We start from the raw sequence: 19,219 nt of genomic DNA on the forward strand, positions 1-19,219 counted from the left end.
ATTTGCTTCCCGTCTTTTATTGAAATAATTATCTCTATTCACTTCAACTGGATCCTGTAAGAATTTCAATTTTGCCTGTTTCCTTCTTTCTACTACTATGCAACAATCTTCATCAAACCATGGTTTCTTTTTCTTAGTTTCATAATAACCTATGCTCTGTTCAGCTGCAATTTTGATATTATCTCGGATATTTTCCCCACACACTATTAACATCTAACTCTTCCTGAACATCGTCGGAACTTGCTAATACGGCAAACCTATTTGAAATTTCGACCTGATAATGTTGCTTAGTTTCCTCGTCCTTTAATTTCGGAATATTGAATCTTCTAATATTGTTGCTCTACTCGCTTGGCTACTGATAGTCTTTCTCTTAGTTCTCCAATTACCAAATAATGGTCAGAATTACAGTCTGCCCCCCTGAAGGTTCGAATGTCTACTATACTTCTTTTATCTATCAAGATGTGATCTATCTGGTTATGTGTCAATCCATCTGGAGAAGTCCAAGTATATTTATGTATATCCTTATGGGGAAATGTTGTACTTTTGACAATTAAATTTTTTGATGTGGCAAAGTTGACTAACCTAACTCCATTATCATTACTAGTTACGTGTAGGCTCTCTCTTCCAATAGTCAGTTTAAAAATATCCTCCCGTCCTACTTTAGCATTGAAATCTCCCAATAAAATTTTCATATGATATCTAGGTAACTGATCAAAAGTCTGTTCCAATTCCTCATAGAAACTATCCTTTATATGGTCGTCTTCCTTTTCTGTAGGAGAGTGAGCATTTATAACTACGATATCGCACCATCTACCTTTAAGTACTAAATATGATAATCTATCACTGATAAATTCGACCTTTTTTATTGCTGATTTTATTCTGTTATGAATAAAGAATCCTGTTCCTAATAGGTGATTATCGTTTCCTTCCCCATAATACAAGTAATCTCATATTTGTGTTATGCCGTTACCATCTAACCTAACCTCCTGTACTCCCACAAGGTCTATTCTACATCTAGCTAGTTCTTTTGCTACTAATGTTACCCCTTCTGTTCTATATAGACTTGTAACATTCCAAGTACCAAATCTCAAAACCTTATTCCAGAGAATCAGTCCCATTCCGAGGCGTATTTGAAGGTTTCGTAACAAGCTGTTTTTTACGGTGATGGGTTGTTACCCCTTCGCCCAACCCCCAAGCTGGAGGACCACCTCGTATCGGCTGTCTGTGACTGCTTATTCAACATATTCAAAACTACCATCCATATCTGGAGGCCGTCTCCTCTATCCGCAACCTGAGGATGCGCCATGCCGTGGTGATACTTCTGATATTGTAACAAATGAAAATATTCTAATTTATCAAGTTGAGAAAATCTTCAATCTATTTGATGAATTAGGCGATCAATAATTTCCAAGTATAACCGGCAATTTGTTCCGCTTTATCTGGACAGTGCCGCTTCGTTTTCGCCTTATTTGAAATTGTATTGTTTCAAACTCTAACAATGTTCTCTATCATATTGAAGTTCGTCCTTGGTGTCAATTACTTTCCTGCTACAGTAAAGAATATCAAAATGTTTTGTTTGTAAAAGATTGTATAATATATCACTATAAGTAAGCAACATCGAAAATACTTCCAATAGAAATATAGTTTCAAACTCTTGAAGGAAAGATAGAAAACCACGTGATTTTATGACTGCCTCACTATTCCATTTACCAGAATCTTTAATAATTTTTTCGAAGAACTTACAAAGTTCAGATCTGTATTCTTTTATAGTATGGCGAAGCCTTGATGTAAAATTCCATCTGGTTGATGCTACATTGGGTATTTTCTTTTGCACAAATTCATGCAACGTATATTATGTTGTTTTAGAGGATTTAGAAAAGAAAGCAGATAGTCCACTCAATGTATGGAAAAATATTTTACGTTCTTTAATAACTGATACACTCTGCTGGAGAACAAGATTTAGAACACGGGCATAAGAGCGGGTGAAGATTGCATTTGGATAGGCTGATAAGACTTTAGATTGTAAGCCATTCACATGACCGCTCATTACAGAAGCTCCATCGTATGTCTGAACCACGAGTTTATTAGAAATTTGAAATTCATATGAGTAAATAAACCATTTGCTGTTCTATCAGCACTAACATCTACAAAGCCTAAGAATCTTTCATAGACAGAATCGCCCGTTACATAGCGGAGAACAATGGATAGTTGAGATTTGTTCTTAATATCAGAAGTTTCATCATGAGCTACAAATGAAACTGAGTTAATTTAATTTTTTATTTCTTCTTTTACTACATCAGTAATAGCTTTTATGATATCATCTTGAATCAATGGAGAAGTTCCTCGAAACACTGTGGACGAATTTAGATGGATTTATAAAAGTAAATCTCATTTTTTTTTAACATATTAAAAAATTCTAAAAAATGTTCTTTGTTTGAAGAACTATCTGATTCGTCATGTCCCCGTAGAGGGAGCTCCTGGTTAGCTGGAACACAAATAGCGTCAATGATTCGTATCAACACAACTCTATTTTTCTTTACCTCTTCGTTGTGTTTACTGGCATCAGTTCTTCGTTGATCATCAAGAAAAGTATCAATTCGCTGTTTGCCAAAAAGTTTTGATTTCAGGAAACACTGTACACGAGTTTGAGATTTTGAATGTTTTTGCTGTGCACTAGACAAGTGATTTAAGTCAGCAAATTCATGCCTACTTTAAACCTCATTTTTGTTGGAAAACAATAAGCATGGCCAGCAAAATAACATGTTTGAAGTTTCACAATCCACTAACCATTCTACATTTTCATATTGTGAAATAGAAAAATGTCTAGTGTATTGTCCGCCTTTTATTTTATATTGTTGCACTAAATTCGGAAGTGGCAGGGTAGGTCTACTTTTATTCACTATATGTAATTTCTCTTCTAGTGGGCGAAAAGAGAATGGCTTTTGCAAAAGATCTTTTACAGTGTACAGTAGTGGCAAAAAAAAAAAACCGGACCGACCCTTGTAGCTGATACAAAAGAATCCTGTGCTGTGTATTGTGTCAACTGTGGTAATTTCAATATGGATAGTGAAGACAGAGATATGGACTGCTATTTAATGTAAAAATACGCAGTTATCTTTGCCGAATAGAGGTAGAAATGTAATATTGATGCCAGATGAAAATAGAACTCTCAAAGTTTTTTCTTCTGTAAGTTTGAGGCATTGAAGGAAACAAAACACGGTAAGAAACGAACAAATGCAATAAATTTCATTGTTACAATTAATTATACAAGATGGATGTGTTTTGTGATTGGAAAATTTGAATCTGTGACTCTGAAATCAGCTACAAGGGTGGGTTCGGGTTTTTTTTTTGCCACTACTGTACATTTCCAAGTACTATTATCATTAAATAAGTAATTTAAATTGTTCACCTGCGCTGGCACACAACTATGAACCCTAGTAAAACCTAAACACAGTAAATTTACACACGTCAAACACAATATTTTATAACGCTACAATTGACGAGCTGAGCTGCCTGTATAGAGGACGATATGAGAGCTTGAGAGAAGCGAGTATCCCCACCATGCCATCTTGCGCGCGCAGATATTTTAGCAGTAACTCTCAACCGAAGCTGTTCTTTTGTACGGACAGGACAACCACACCAGACCTCATTCCACTTCATCAGGCAGAGCGTACGTTATAAAACGAAAGCCGTTCTGTGGATGGTGTGCACATTCAACCAGCTGGAATTTAAAATATTTAAATGGTAATAAATTAAAAATAGTTTTGAATTATATACGTAAACTTCCAATGAGATTACCACGCATTTAAATTGTGATAAATTAAAATTATTGTTGCATTATATAAAACAACTTAAAATAAAAAATGAAATTACCGAATTTGCAGGGTGTCCAGCGTACATCTTGAACACCCGCATTATACGATCCTGTAATTCAAAGACCCTAAGATGCTGTCTATTAGTTCAAACAGGACTTGTGCAGTCCGATCAGAACTTACGTCATAAAAACCCAAGAAATGCTCCACCAGTTTGCCATGTGAAGTCACGAATCTTACTTGTACAGAGTACTGACAGTTTTGAACAATGTCCGTCGCATCGTCAATTTACAAGGAAAAAATCTGTTTCATTTAGTTCTTCCTTGATTTGGTTACATGCGCAGTCTGAAATACATTCAATTAGTTCGTTCTGTATTGTCTTAGATTCGCCGCTGAATACACATTTAATTTTATTGTATTGATTCTTAACTTCATCGGAACTTACGGAGAACAAAGTTTGGAGCAGTTCTTTGAAATTACCGCGGTTATGTGACGAAACCTGTTCATCATGTCCTCGAAATGGCAACTCTTGTTTCGCTAAATATATAACGGCTTGAACCACAACTTTAATAAAGTTCCTGTTTAACCGATTATTCTCATGAAATATTTTAATACACAATAAGGACGATTTCTGTAACGCATCGCGAATTGAGTTCAAATTTCTCTCTACTTGTTTCAATTGCAATACGCACTTCAAATGCTCACTCGAATCCCCATATTTATTTTGATGTACCGAAGTACATATGATATTTCCATGCTTAGTGGTTAAAGCATCAGCACGGAGAGCTGAAAACCCGGGTTCAAATCCCGGCGCCGGAGAGAATTTTTCTCCGTTCCATCTCTCTCTCATCATCTGAGAAAGCAGAATATCTGCATGGAAATATCATATGTACTTCGGTACATCAAAATAAATATGATATGCGTAATAAATCACTTTGTGATTTAAAGACGGCGCCCATACCGTCGGACCCCGGCCAACCAGTCACTCATCTGAGTGCACCTCTACACATGTATGGACTTCGGTCCTGCGTGCATAGACATCTATGACGTAGTGCAGAGGGCGGCCACTAGAGGGAACCCAAGAGATGGAGCTTAATCTGAGACGATTCTCAACGGTGTCGGGATTGTATCCGGCGTGGCTTAGTGGTTAAAGCATCAGCACGGAGAGCTGAAAACCCGGGTTCAAATCCCGGCGCCGGAGAGAATTTTTCTCCGTTCCATCTCTCTCTCATCATCGAATCCCCATGTTTGTGAATTGCACGAGTTGATTTCGCAAAATCACCAAACCCTGCGTTATTCCAAACGTTTTTTTTTTTTTTCACTCCTAATAAAAGGCAAGCCCAGCAGAAAAGTTTTTGTAGAAAAACACTGCCACGTAACCAGGTATACTCTCCACACCAGGTACTTTTAAAATCCAATTGATAAGGATTTCCGAATTTTTTTTGTTTTTTAACAGACACTGATAAATGTGGAGTGGGACGATTAAACACTAATAAGTCTCTCTTATCTTCCTCGCGCCAACGAGAAAACGGTGTCTCTAATAAATTACACACTGCATCGTTTTCTGGATTCATTCGCAAAATCACTTATGAACATCATTAACTAACAAAATTAACTTGTTTCTCTCACCAAGAAATGGATAACTCTGACAGTGGGTTTGCACTTGTCGCCTTGTCGGGGTTGGACAAGCCAAAGACGTTATAATAGTATACTATATACTATACTATATACTATAGTATATAGACTCACGCAGAGCGCTGGTGTGCTGTCCAAAATTGAAACCAGTCTGCGCATGTTTACGCCGCCATGCTACTGGTAGAAATAGAGCGGTAAACACGATTGTCATACTTGTCCTTTGTTTTGTCTCGGGTGTTTTTAGTGAATAGTGTGAAAGTAATGGCTATATAATTTTGAAAGATGATATATTATCGCCGCGGACTCATGCTTAACATGTCGGCATCATACAATAACGTGCGGTGTGGTTTAAAAAAATAATTTTGCCGACCGATTGTTGCTCTGTAGGTTTCACTCTAAGCGTCACGTTGTCACGTCTACTTTCTCGATAAGAATAAGCACTAGTTTGTTATATTGTTAAATGGCTATTATTATTATTATTATTATTATTATTATTATTATTATTATTATTATTACTTCATATACGAGTACGTTGGCTTTCTTAACTCTTAATAATAACTCTTTAATAGTAATTTTTAATCACATACCTTAATGTTCGTCCTCAGCACAAGGCATTGCAACCTCGGGTTTAGTCTACGTGGATTAGACAAGTAAGTGTCATTTAATAATAATTGAAGCAGCTTATTGGTTGCATTATTGAAATTGAGGCGAGTGATTGGAGCGGCGACACAAGAAATTGAAAACAATAATACAATTAAATTTCAAAGACCTGCCGAACGCATGAGGCCGCTCAAAGACCTGCCGAATGTTAACCATGAGAGCGCGGCGATAATACCATCCCTGTTTAATTTTCCAAGCTATTTGCAAAAGGTACGATATAATATTATCTCTGTTGTTACAATATCAATATCATTAAAAATCAATCAGTAGTTTACGACAATAAAGAATACTTAATTGTTAGTACAGGTATATCAGACTGTAGAGAAATCCCACTGAGTGAATTATTTAGACTTATACATCAGATGTTAAAACATTAGTGGAAAGATAACTTTTTGTTTTTATTATGTAAATTAATTTATCTGCAAGATAATAAACTTTCATTCAAGATCCATATATGGATAAATAAATATACAGATAATAAATAAATAGCTATAATAGCTAAGCCTCCTTTGTGAATTTATGATTCAGAGTTCACCTATAAATAACGCTTTTACATTTTGCCGGTTATATTTTATTAACAAAAGCAAGGAATGGCATCTTATTGATATTGCATATGTGCATAAAAATTATGTACCATCACTCCGCAAGCAATGATAATATATCTATTTTATTTATTTAAAATAAAAATACAATATGTAAAAAATCCACACATAAAAAGTATGTGATTTTTTAATCTTGCATAAAGTGATTGTTTAGTTTTTAGGTCTTCACGTTATCTATTGTTTGCAATGTATTAGATACCGATACTTTTTATAATTGATAGCATTCCCTTTATTAATTGAAGAATGAATTCAATGTAATTTGGCTACCTTCGCACATTATATTTTGCCAGATTATCTATGTCCTGTACCGGTAATGTAATTTATTTTTGATTCTCTAAAACTTAACAACAAGTCTATACTGATTATCGCATATTTATTTCACGAGGCTTTCGTCTTTCAGATTTGTGAGCAGTTAAAATATAAGTGAAGAGCCACTTCAGTCACTCCACCTTGCGAGCCGCACCATGATCTACATAACGCAGTCCAAAAATGCTCATTATTAACTGTGCATTATAGTTGAAGCTAAAGGCTGACTCCGCGATGGCTGGAGACGAGTCCTTGAGGAAACCAAGACTCAGCAATGAGTTGTAGAGCTACTGATGATGATGATGAAAGGCTGGTTCACAATAAACCGGGAATGGAAACGACAACAGGAACGAGAACGGAAATATTGTTAAAATAAATGTATTTAAATGTGATTATTCATAATTAACTATTGTGAACGCTTACATTTAAATACATATATTTTAACATTATTTCCGTTCTCGTTCTCGTTGTCGTTTCCGTTCCCAGTTTATTGTGAATCAGCCTTAAGACAATGATTTAAAGAAAAGATATAATTACTCGTAATAGTCCTCTACTATAACTGATAACTAGGGTACGAAGTTTAGACACAAAAACATTGCCTGCAGTCGGCTACAGGCTTAAGTTACACTGACTAAAGGATGACGTCAGTTTTTCACTTCACTTATTTACCTTCAGGTTCGTATGCAAAATGAAGGACATGTCGAGAAATAAACTCTGTAGGTTGTTTCGACTATTTTCTGTTTGAAAAGTAAATCTTTCGTTAGGAGTTCAGTTGTTATAACAAAGTACTGTGAAGATGCAGTGAAATGCCGCCAAGAAAATTTGAAACTTTGCCTGTGCTTGTAAAAGACTTCGAAGATGACTATATTTCAGTCAAGGACAAAAATATATTATGGCAAGTATGTAAGTTAGACATAAAAGTTAATACGCGTCATGATTTACAAAAACATTGTGACTCTAAAACAGTGGTCGTCAGCTCTAGCTGAAATGGGTAAAGAGTTTTGGTGTAACAGCATATGCCCCGCCGTGCAGCAGGTAGAGAGGGAGAGAGCATACCCGCCAGCAGACATGGATGCACCATAGTGCGGGTAAGAGACGGTAGCCCGAGCGTGCTCTGTGCTGATGACTGCTGGTCTAAAAGATACATCGACCATCTAGAATTGTTTAGTGATTTGATTTCAGATCAGTCCACTTTTTAGTATGACTTGTGTCTGATGGTGATATGTGCGTATATTCCGTTCTATAAACTTGAAAGTCCATATTTTAAACACTTCATTAAAAATATACGTTTAGAAAATTGCCGACTCTTACAACAACCATTATATATTATTATGATGTACCGAAGTATATACGGTATTACCGTGCAGAAATTCTGCGTCATCTTATAATGAAGGATGAGTGGCATAGAGAAAAAATCTCTCCGTGACAGGGATTTGAACCCGGGTTTTCAGCTCTACGTGCTGACGCTCTATCCACTAAGCGACAACGGATTCCCATCCCGATATCGGATCGAATCCTCCTCTGCACATGTATGGACATTGTGCCACTGTCATACATCTATGACGCAGTGCATGAGGGTAGGCCACTAGAGGAAACCCAAGAGGTGGAACTTAAACTGAGAGGATTCGATCCGACATCGGGATGGGAATCCGGTGTGGCTTAGTGGATAGAGCGTCAGCACGTAGAGCTGAAAACCCGGGTTCAAATCCCGGTGCCGGAGAGAATTTTTCTCTGTTCCACTCATCCTTCATGTACACAATATTATTCATCTACCCTTGTGTTATGAAATAACTTTACATGCTATACTATCAGCTCTAAAACTGAAGAGTGTTCTTGAAAAGATACTGCATAGGCCTATTCAAAATTCTGTGAAGTGCAATAATGAACGGGCACAAGATAAATAAAAACTATTTCAAATTCGCACCAATGTCTAAGAACATTTTCTTGTTTGAGTGATAATCGGAGCAGGTTTATACATTGCCAATTTACGAATGCACACAGTAGTACATTGCAACAAAATTAGTGACACTTAAAGTACACCGTTATTATTTAGAATATATCACCATTTTCCACAAAAAAAGAGGATGAAGGAAGTCGCTTTCGTACTTGTTTTAGTCAGCCGATTATACAGAGCAATATTTTGATTTAAGCACAGCAGTGCTCTGTACCAGTACTATCATGAGATGATGAAAACAAGACGACTTGTATACTTGTTTTTTTGAAAGATGGGACATGACAGTTAAGCGGCCGAGCTTGGAACTACAGTGCCATGTTGCCAATATGGACTACCACGCTGCCAGCTGATGGAAGGTAGCAATTGTGGTTAAGATGGCTGACACGTTAAAACATTCATTGACAATTGACGCGAAGATAAGAAAACAATACAAAAATGGACAGAGAATCAAAGACGAAACGTACCAACGCTAAAATTGTGTGCACAGTAAATGTCGCCAAGAGAGCTATTAAGCACTCGCCATGTGCGAACTGTAAGTTTGGCAACTCAACCGTTGTTACCATAGCAACCGGCCTACCAAGCTATGTGTCATTCAGTTGTTTTTCCGATCGCAACGCTCCTGTCATGTCCCATCTTTCAAAAAAACAAGTATAGTTAACTTCATAGGTTCGGTGTCTGAACTTCCATCCCTACTGACAACACTCATCAAATAATATACAATACAGTCTGTTAAACTAGTACACGGACGTAAGCACAGTGGTAATAATGTCCTCAATGACTGCAAGCTACGACACACATTTTATATTTTATAGTATTGCAATTCATTGTAAAGTATCTCAAACACACGACACGAAATGATGCCTAAATCATGACACGAGTTTCTTTTTTATCTATGACTTAACCTAAAGATAACGTCATAACTCTGCCCATACGTATAACTATATATTCACTAGTGTAGAAAGTTAAACAAATTACATTTTAAATCTCAAATCACTGATAATTTCATTTGACTTGGGAAAATCAAAACATTCAAGCGTCCCAGCCGAACCTGGCGGGGACAAAAAACGGAACGATCCCGGCCAAATCGGGACGTTGGTCACCTTATTAAAGGGAAGGTGATTTTGATACAGATAATTGTATTATAGTTTCAATGATAATGTTAATGTAAATGTTTAATATTTTTGTTCGGACATGTACACATAGAAGGTATATAATATTATGCATCTTCATATCTTTCCTAACCAACATTGACAGTGACGGAACTTTAAGAATCACAAAACAAAATGGAATGTAAGCCTACTTCATTGCTGCTGGATTGTCAAAGAATTGCTGAATAGCGTATTTATGTCAGACGTCGTGTCTTACATAATGTGGAAGTACGGGACAATATTCCTTACCATGGGATTACATTATTATGCAGCAAGAGATGTAAGGGAGCAACACTTCTTCTCATGGAAGTGAATTAGACCTTCTTTGGTTGAATTGCATGGCGCAACAATATATTTCGAATACCCGTAGAAGAAGATAGACTCCAACTTAAGGAATTTCGGGGGAACTTGATGAGGAAGGTGGAACGATGTTGGCATGGTAACAGGTTTATATCCTGGTAAAGACGGAACGTTGCGACCCTTGTAAGCCATGGGATTTAAAGGAAACCTGTATCGGATGATTGATTGTAAGAGGCAATTCTGTAGAACGAAGTAGTCATTATAAAGTTAAAACAAATCTTTGCTCAGTATATCGATGTAGTCACTTTCTTACCTAACCCTGCATGTCATACCACAATTTTGTTACCTTTCCTGGCCAGTCAGCTAAATTTCGATACAATTAAATTTTATTTACACATGAATAACACTTCCTGTCTTTTCCGACTAAATGCTTTTTCAACTTGCAGATTGTTCGTTCTTCGTTGCAACAGTGCGTCAATATGTTTATGTTGCGGGCAGACTGTCTATTAGGTGACGTATATATGTTTCAATCATTCTTTTATTTAGTAATATCAACGTGAAAAGATGTTAAATAAGGTACATGTTAGGGAGATAAAATACACTTTCTCTTGTCGCTGTGCGTACACTAATAATATTTCTGCTGCAATTCTTTGAATTATTGCTTCGACTACCCTACTTTATTTTTGTTTTGCGCAAATTGGAAATAGTAATAATGCCGTGCCCGGTAATGGCTGAATTCGCTCAGCTTGCAAGTTCTGTCCTTATTCACCCTGACGCGCCGAAGGGAAGGAAGAGGAACAATATTAAAGTGAAGAAGAAGAAGAAGAAGAAGAAGAAGAGGTGATAATGATAAACAAAACATGAAATATTTCCGTGCAGGTATTCGATGCAATGAAGGGGAGGACCACGATGCGAGTAGCTGGAGGGGTGAAGTTGCCTCGTCCGGGGTTAACAAACGGGAGCTATAATATGGCGGCGGCCGCTGGCAGAGCGCTCTGGCGACGAGGCCGTGTGCCGCGCTGTCTGCAGAGTCAGTGCGGCGTGGAGCGGAGCGTAGCGTGGTGAGGTGAAGTGAGTGACAATGACCTCCGCTTGAGGTGAGTTCTGGCTTGATCTCAGATCTCCATCTTCTGCCGCAGGTACTGTATGCTGATCACACAATAATAATTGAGGTGAGGATATCAATGTTTGATATACCTGGAATGGAATAGCTCACACGTGAGATGTACGAATGCGCTGCTGGCTTCTTTTTTTTGTCATGTTTGCGCAGAAGTCACTTGTTTACATCAGGTTTGTACCTCGTCTGCTTCTTAACCTTTGAAGATTTTCACTTTATTTTCATATGCTACGGCGTTACCAGTCGATCGGACTCCGCTTCAATTCCCGGCACAAACGGTGATTCAGCGCTTGTTGTGTGTTCGTACAGTTCGTGCTGACCAGGAATTCATAGTGTGGTTCAAAATGTGTGTCTAATGCCTACCCACTTGCGTGATTCGGGTTCCGCATACTGCGGATAGATGGCAGGACTGTGACCCATTTTCAAGTTGCACACCACTTCGGCAGGCCACGTTATGCATGATGTGTGTCTGTTGAGAATTATGTCGTACAGTATACTAGGCTGTGTGTGTGTAAGTGTTCGTGTAAGAAATGGGTGAGTATAATGATTCCATTAATGTAGAGGAAGTATTGTGATAAGTCGATTTCGAGATTGTGGCGGGAATGCACCTTTCCAGTCGTCTGTCTGTAGGCTATGCAGTATATTACAAGCATTTCTCCTCTCTTATTGCAATATTTTACATTATTATTTCTTCTGCTGTACCTCAAACACTGCTGGTTGCTAGTGACAAATATGCCGTACGTACTCATCTAATGCATAAGTTTCCACTTACTTACTTACTGGCTTTTAAGGAACCCAGAGTTTCATTGCCGCCAACACATAAGCCCGCCATTGGTCCCTATCCTGAGCAAGATTAATCCAGTCTCTATCATCATATCTCACCTCCCTCAAATCCATTTTAATATCTTCCCATCTACGTCTCGGCCTCCCTAAAGGTCTTTTTCCCTCCGGCCTTCCAACTAACACTATATGCATTTCTGGATTCGCCCATAAGTGCTACATGCCCTTCCCATCTCCAACGTCTGGATTTAATGTTCCTGATTATATCAGGTGAAGAATACAATGCGTGCAGTTCTGTGTTGTGTAACTTTCTCCATTCTCCTATAACTTCATCCCTCTTAGCCCCAAATATTTTCCTAAGCACCTTATTTTCAAACACCCTTAACCTATGATCCTCTCTCAAAGTGAGAGTCCAAGTTTCACAACCATAAAGAACAACCGGTAATATAACTGTTTTATAAATTCTAACTTTCAGATTTTTTGACAGCAGACTGGATGATAAAAGTTTATCAACAGAATAACAATAGGCATTTCCCAAATTTATTCTGTGTTTAATTTCTTCCCGAGTATCATTTATATTTGTTACTGTTGCTCCCAGATATTTGAATTTCTCCACCTCTTCAAAAGATAAATTTCCAATTTTTATATTTCCATTTCGTACAATATTCTCGTCACGAGACATAATCATATACTTTGTCTTTTCGGGATTTACTTCCAACCCTATCTCTTTACTTGCTTCCAATAAAATTCCCGTGTTTTCCCTAATCGTTTGTGGATTTTCTCCTAACATATTCACGTCATCCGCATAGAGAAGCATCTGATGTAACCCATTCAATTCCAAACCCTCTCTGTTATCCTGGACTTTCTAATGGCATACTCTAGAGCAAAGTTAAAAAGTAAAGGTGATAAGTTTCCACTACTACTACTACTACTACTACTACTACTACTACTACAAGCAATCTTATGAACACAATGTGACTGTAGTTCTGTTAATCTGATTTGTTCTTTAACTATGTAGTTAAGTAACTATAACGTCATTGGTTCAGACAGACATATTATCCGCCCGAGAGGTTATGTCATAGGGTCGTCGGGAAATCACGTGACAGTTATTTACTTCTTTAAATTTAAACAATATAATAATGTATAATATTACGTAGACTTTCAATACCGTACGACAAATATTTTCAGGAAAGAGGCTACCAGATCAGCCATTTAGCCTACAGGGGAGCCAGCAGAAACGGGTGGGGGAAACAAAGAAGCGACATTATCATTCTCACGGACAGTAGCAGTACTGCCAGTGTGATTCATTGCTAGGCAACGGATTTCTAGGTGCTAAAAAGAGAGATTTAGGACGTTTAGGAATTTATATAAAATTAGCAATTACCATTTTTCATTTCAGTAAATATTCCATTTTGGGTGGAATTTTTGTACATATAGGCCTGACAATGAGTGCTACTGAACTGAAGACTCAAATTCCATCAGTGAAAGAGACTGATTGCTGATTTGTGAGTTTCATTTTGCATAACAGGGCTGCATTGACTCGAAAACTTAATTTGCAAGCTCTCGCCCAGTGGGGCTCAAATGAAGCTGAAAGTAATTCGCAAGCTCTCGCCTAACCTGAACAATATACACCCTTTTATGCTAGGATGGACTTTTCCAAACGAACTTTGACTCCAGAATATTAGGTAAAATGTCCCTCCTTCCCTCTCTCCCTGTCTAAGACGAATATGGAACTAACTTGCCAGGCCAGTCTTAGTCTGTAAGAAATTTTTTTACATTTTAAATTGTATTTTTTTTGTAATTTCTGCATTTTTATAGGTTATGACCGGTATTTTTATTTCAAATATACGCAGAATACTAAAAAATAGTACAACCGATAGATAAATTTTGGCTGATGATGACACCCTAACAGGTTAATGGCCGGTTTCACCAAGCTTCTTTAAATCAGCACAAACGACTTGTCAACAAATGGATCGTTTAATTTTAACGGGACCTTTAAAAGTTGACTGTTTCACCAAGCCTCGTATCTTTAAAATTAACAGGCGTTTACTAACGAGGGGATTTTGTACTTGTATCTTGCATGTTTTGTTTTTCATACGACCATGGCTTCGAAATCGCGAATTTCATTGGTTACATATGATCATGGCTGACTTTGTTTGGCATGAGGAAACAATCATAGGCAAACGGGTAAGAGGCAGTAATTTTAAGAACATCTTCCTAAATGCAGTATGTTGTCATACTGCAATTAAAAAAAAAGACAGCTGCTTCTAAATGTAAATAATAGGAATGTAGAGCAGTTAAATTGTAACTTCTAAAGGAAATCTAAGAAAATTTAGCGGACTATAAGGTCGACAGCTTCAAAATTGATGCCACACTTAATTATATATAAAGCATTCTAAGCAGTTATATTAGGCCTAAATTTAGGACGGGAAATCGCCTCTACCATAAATTGCATACTACTTTTCCACTGTATTTCATACAAATTTATTAGTACCCTGTAACAATTTTGCCATGCTTGTGTGGCAGGATTCAGGAGAGATGTCATTAAATTGGATTTTAAGGGGTATCCATTGTCTCCTAAAAGAAAATCTCTTTGCACCCTTTTCATTTAAAAGGCATCCTCCTTTGGAATGTTGTGCTATCCGTCTAGACCATAACATTATCTTAAACTGAGAAGAATCTGTTGGAGAGGCGTTAAGTGGGTGATTCCTATCTGTCGTATTCTAACCTATTACAATTTCAATAAACTAGCGCTGAGGTAGTTCTGCTGGTTTCAGAAGTGAAAATCGTTGAATTTATAAGGGATTTTTTTTGTGGTAATGCATTTGATCGTATATGCAAGGCATAACAAAAAATTAAACTAATCAAACGTAAACTGTCACAGATTCGTATGTGCAAGGTGTATAAGCAGAGTACGAAGGAAACTACCTCAGCACTAGTTTAGCCACAATTTTTCTATACGGAGCGTTACATAGGCCTATGAAATTGTTTGAATATTGAAGGAAAAATATGTTCTTCTATTGCAGATTCTTTTGGCTATATTATTGCCAGGATATACCATACGATTGGAACATGTACACAATCTATGTTGTCTATGACAACATAAAATTTAGCTATAAGCTTATTAGGCCTATAGAAATAATGACTATTGTAATGTTGATAGTAAAAGGTAAAGGTAAAGGTATCCCCGTAACATGCCATGAAGGCACTTGGGGGGCATGGAGGTAGAGCCCCATGCTTTCCATGACCTCAGCACTAGAATGAGGTGGTGTGGTTGGCACCACGCTCTGACCGCTTTTTACCCCCGGGAAAGACCTGGTACTCAATTTTATAGGAGGCTGAGTTAACCTCTGGGCCGTTCTCAAAGTTTGGCAACGAGAAAAAATCCTGTCACCACCTGGGATCGAACCCCGGACCTTCCAGTCCGTAGCCAGCTGCTCTACCAACTGAGCTACCCGGCCGGTAATGTTGATAGTACGTCTGATAATTTATTCATAGCTAGACAATATAGCTTTGATACCCCGTTCATATCATCAATTACCATTTCAAAACTTCCCGCAACGTTATCTTAAAGCGAGAAGAATGTGTTGAAGAGGCGTTAAATGGGTGATTTCTATCTGTCGTATTCTAACCTATACAGTAGACCGGTATTCAGTTTCTTCTAGAATCATTCTTACTACTTATTTCCTTAATGTGTAGCTTTCGTGGAATTCTTTATCACAATCTTCAAAATGATTATTCCGAGTGTTATTACAACTTATAAGTTCGTCGTTATGTTGAAGTTCTAAATAAAGAACTTCGTCATCGAATAATTACGTCCGCCATGTTGTTGACTTCTTAACGCATCGTTACTGTTTTAACGCGACGAATAGGTCCTAATAAATTAACGATGAATTTAAAGATGCGTTAGCAATAATGATACTTGGTGAAACACAAAAACTGACTAACGTGTCATTAAATTATTTAACGAGACGTTATAATGATAACGAAGGTTGGTGAAACCGGCCATAAGACTGGTAATGAGGGAATTCCCCAATTATCGTCAGCTGTGTCTGAAGTTCAAGTGAAAGCACACATAGTCACGAAATTACGTGAAATGTGTCAAGATAGCTTCATATCAATCTATAGATCTTACAATTATTTTATCTCTGTCTCTGTGTAACGTCACATTTGCGGTGGAGAGGAAAGGAGGTGGCAGAAAGGTTGTAATGGTTTTTAATACGCTGACGTCCACGAATAAGATAAGCCACTTCAAATTTAACGGCCACTGACCAGCAGAGATGAAATATAAGATCTGTAGAACATAGTCAATGTGGGTGTATAGGGACCGAGGAATGTGTTTTTGTTTTGCTGAACTTCAAAACAATGCTAACTCATTTAAAGTTTGTGTGACTGTAGCCTTATATATTTTCGTTTGGTTTTACTTTGTTTTGTAGTTTGATTTATTTGTATTATTTTATTTGTATTATTGGTGGTGTGGAAGAGGTGGGTTGATTTAACCCTGGCAGGCATTTGACTAAGAAATCCATTAATTCATGTAAGTGACGCTATGTAAAGATTCATCTTTATGGATGAGGAAAGCTATTGTTGAGTTTCCGAGACTTTCGTAAAGTCTAGTAACCAGTTTAATTAAAAATACAGGATGAATCAAAAGTGTGGAACCATATAAATATCTTCCATATGTTTGATTTTCGATTACTATTGGTGTTACCAGTATTTGTAAGACCAAATAATCTACCAGTGACACATTCGATTCTAGTCCTCAGCTATCTGGATGAAACTTTGAAATTTTAAATGGAAAGGGGGTCATGTAGATACTCAAAATCATGTGGATTTTTCTAAAAAAAAATAATGGTGCAATCTGTTTTGAGATGTCTCTAATCGTTTTCAAGTTATTTAAAGATAACTGTCATAATGACACAAACATTAGTTACTGCATCTACAGATATTTTGTAACATGATACAGTACTAAGGAGGCTTTGGAAAAGGTATTTTTAGAAATTCTGGTTAATTTCTCCTGCTTTACTGTTTGGTTAACCTGTGATAGTTTCAATGCATTGTTGTGATTGAATAATTTGAATAATTTCGAGGGACAAATTGTTCCGGGGCGGGATATCGAACCCGGGACCTTTGGTTAAACGTACCAACGCTCTACCAACTGAGCTAACCGGAAACTCTACCAGACACCGATCCAATTTTTCCCTATGAATCCACAGACCTCAAAGTGGGCTGACAACTGTCAAGCAACCAACATCGAGTGCACACTAACTCTGTGTGACTTAAATTGTGGTTTTCTGTTAACGAACAGTGAAATTATTCAAATCAACTTTACAGAGAGTTATACCTGAAAGCTTGATTTGCATAATATACGTCACTGTTTATCAATAAGCGGGTCTGCCCCCCCCCCCAAAGTTGTAACATTTTTACTGAATTTTTAAGCGTTGATAGCATATAATTCCGTTTACTCTAATTTCACCGACATCAGCCATTTGACAATTGGAAACCTGCATGTGAAACATTTAACAGGCATGAAAAGTTACAGTATCACCTGAATTCTGTGGATACTTACACTAAATTAAAATCTATCGAACAAGGTAACGAATTGCCAGTTTCTTTGCAGATTGATAAAGCACGAAGAGAGCAAGGGAATGTAAATGTTCAAAGGATACTCCCGATAATTAAAACCGTTATATTTTGTGGCCGCCAAGGCATACCATTACGTGGGCATAAGGACTTCGGTCCCTTTGATTTGGAAAATCCACCAAATCATAACGAGGGAAATTTTAGAGCTTTGTTAAGGGAGCGTGTTGATGCAGGAGATGATAACTTAAAGAGCCATCTATTAGTCTGTGGAAAAAATGCAAGTTACATAAGCTGGAAAACACAAAATGAAATTATATCAGCCTGTAACTATATTATTCGTAGCCAAATAGTAGTGAGAGTGAATGAGGCAAGATGTTTTGCTACCTTAGCTGATGAAAGTGTAGATGTCAGTGGGACTGGACAGTTTTCTCTGTCAATAGGCCTATGTTTCCTTGAAAATTATAGCATCAGAGAAGAATTCCTACAGTTTTTTCTAGTTTTTGAGACAATTGGAATAAATTTGGCTAGAAAAATTCTTGAGAGCCTCACTCGATTTAATGTTGATTTGAAATATATGAGAGGGCAAGGATATGGTGCAAGTGCAACGAGTGGACAGTTTGAAGGTGCCCAGGCCTTTATTCTTAAAGAATGCCCTGCCGCTTTATATGTCTATTGTGCTTCTCACAGTTTGAACCTCGCCATATCAGATGCATGTTGTGTTCCAGAAATCAGGAATTGCATTGGCATTGTAGGTAAAGTGTGTGAATTTTTCAACACTCCCAAACATCGAAATGTTTTTTCACGTTTTAAATTCTTTTATTTTTAAATTTTAAGGTGGAATGCCCCAGCTCTTTGCTAGAGACATGTGATGACATCTTTTTCAAAATTATTTCGGTAGCAAGATAAATTTTCAGCTGCATTCTGAATAAGAGAACAAGCTTTATCAAGCTCTACATTTTCCGATTGTATAATCTGTGATGCTAAATTAGAACATTCTAAAATCTTTGATTGCAACACTATTTGAAAAATGAATTGAAATTTCTCTAATTGGTTTTTCAAAGCAACAGCTTGTTCTCTATCTCCCGTTGTTTTTTTTTTAAGATATCAATATTAATTTTGACAGAGCCTTAAGTACATCGACATAAGAACTACGCAGGTCTTTAACAGACTGTATCTCGAAGACCAACGTGTTGGGCAAAGTGTTTTTAAGGTATAAAAAGATACCAAATGTTCCCATCTTTTAATACTATGACTGAAGAAAAGATAAATTTCCACCGTGTCATAAAGGACCTAAGTGCAGCATCGTCAAGTACTAGATTTAA

General features: G+C 37.2%; 1 protein-coding gene and 1 non-coding gene across 5 annotated transcripts in view; both read left to right on the forward strand.

The window, feature by feature from the left end:
* Positions 1-4,941: 4,941 nt before the first annotated feature.
* On the forward strand, positions 4,942-5,013 carry TRNAS-GGA (transfer RNA serine (anticodon GGA)). Its single transcript has one exon. It is a non-coding gene; the product is annotated as a tRNA-Ser (tRNA).
* A 6,384-nt stretch (positions 5,014-11,397) lies between these two features.
* LOC138715784 (metabotropic glutamate receptor 2) overlaps positions 11,398-19,219 on the forward strand; it is a 67,601-nt gene continuing 59,779 nt past the window's right edge. Inside the window, exon 1 of one of the 4 annotated variants that reach the window (XM_069848848.1) lies at positions 11,398-11,514. The gene's annotated coding sequence lies outside the window, so the exon portion shown is untranslated. Of the gene's footprint in view, positions 11,590-19,219 lie in introns of all 4 variants that reach the window. The other 3 variants (XM_069848849.1, XM_069848850.1, XM_069848853.1) reach the window with 3 other exon arrangements.

This window comes from Periplaneta americana, chromosome 15 (genome assembly GCF_040183065.1).
Source record: "Periplaneta americana isolate PAMFEO1 chromosome 15, P.americana_PAMFEO1_priV1, whole genome shotgun sequence".
Lineage (NCBI taxonomy): Eukaryota > Metazoa > Arthropoda > Insecta > Blattodea > Blattidae > Periplaneta > Periplaneta americana.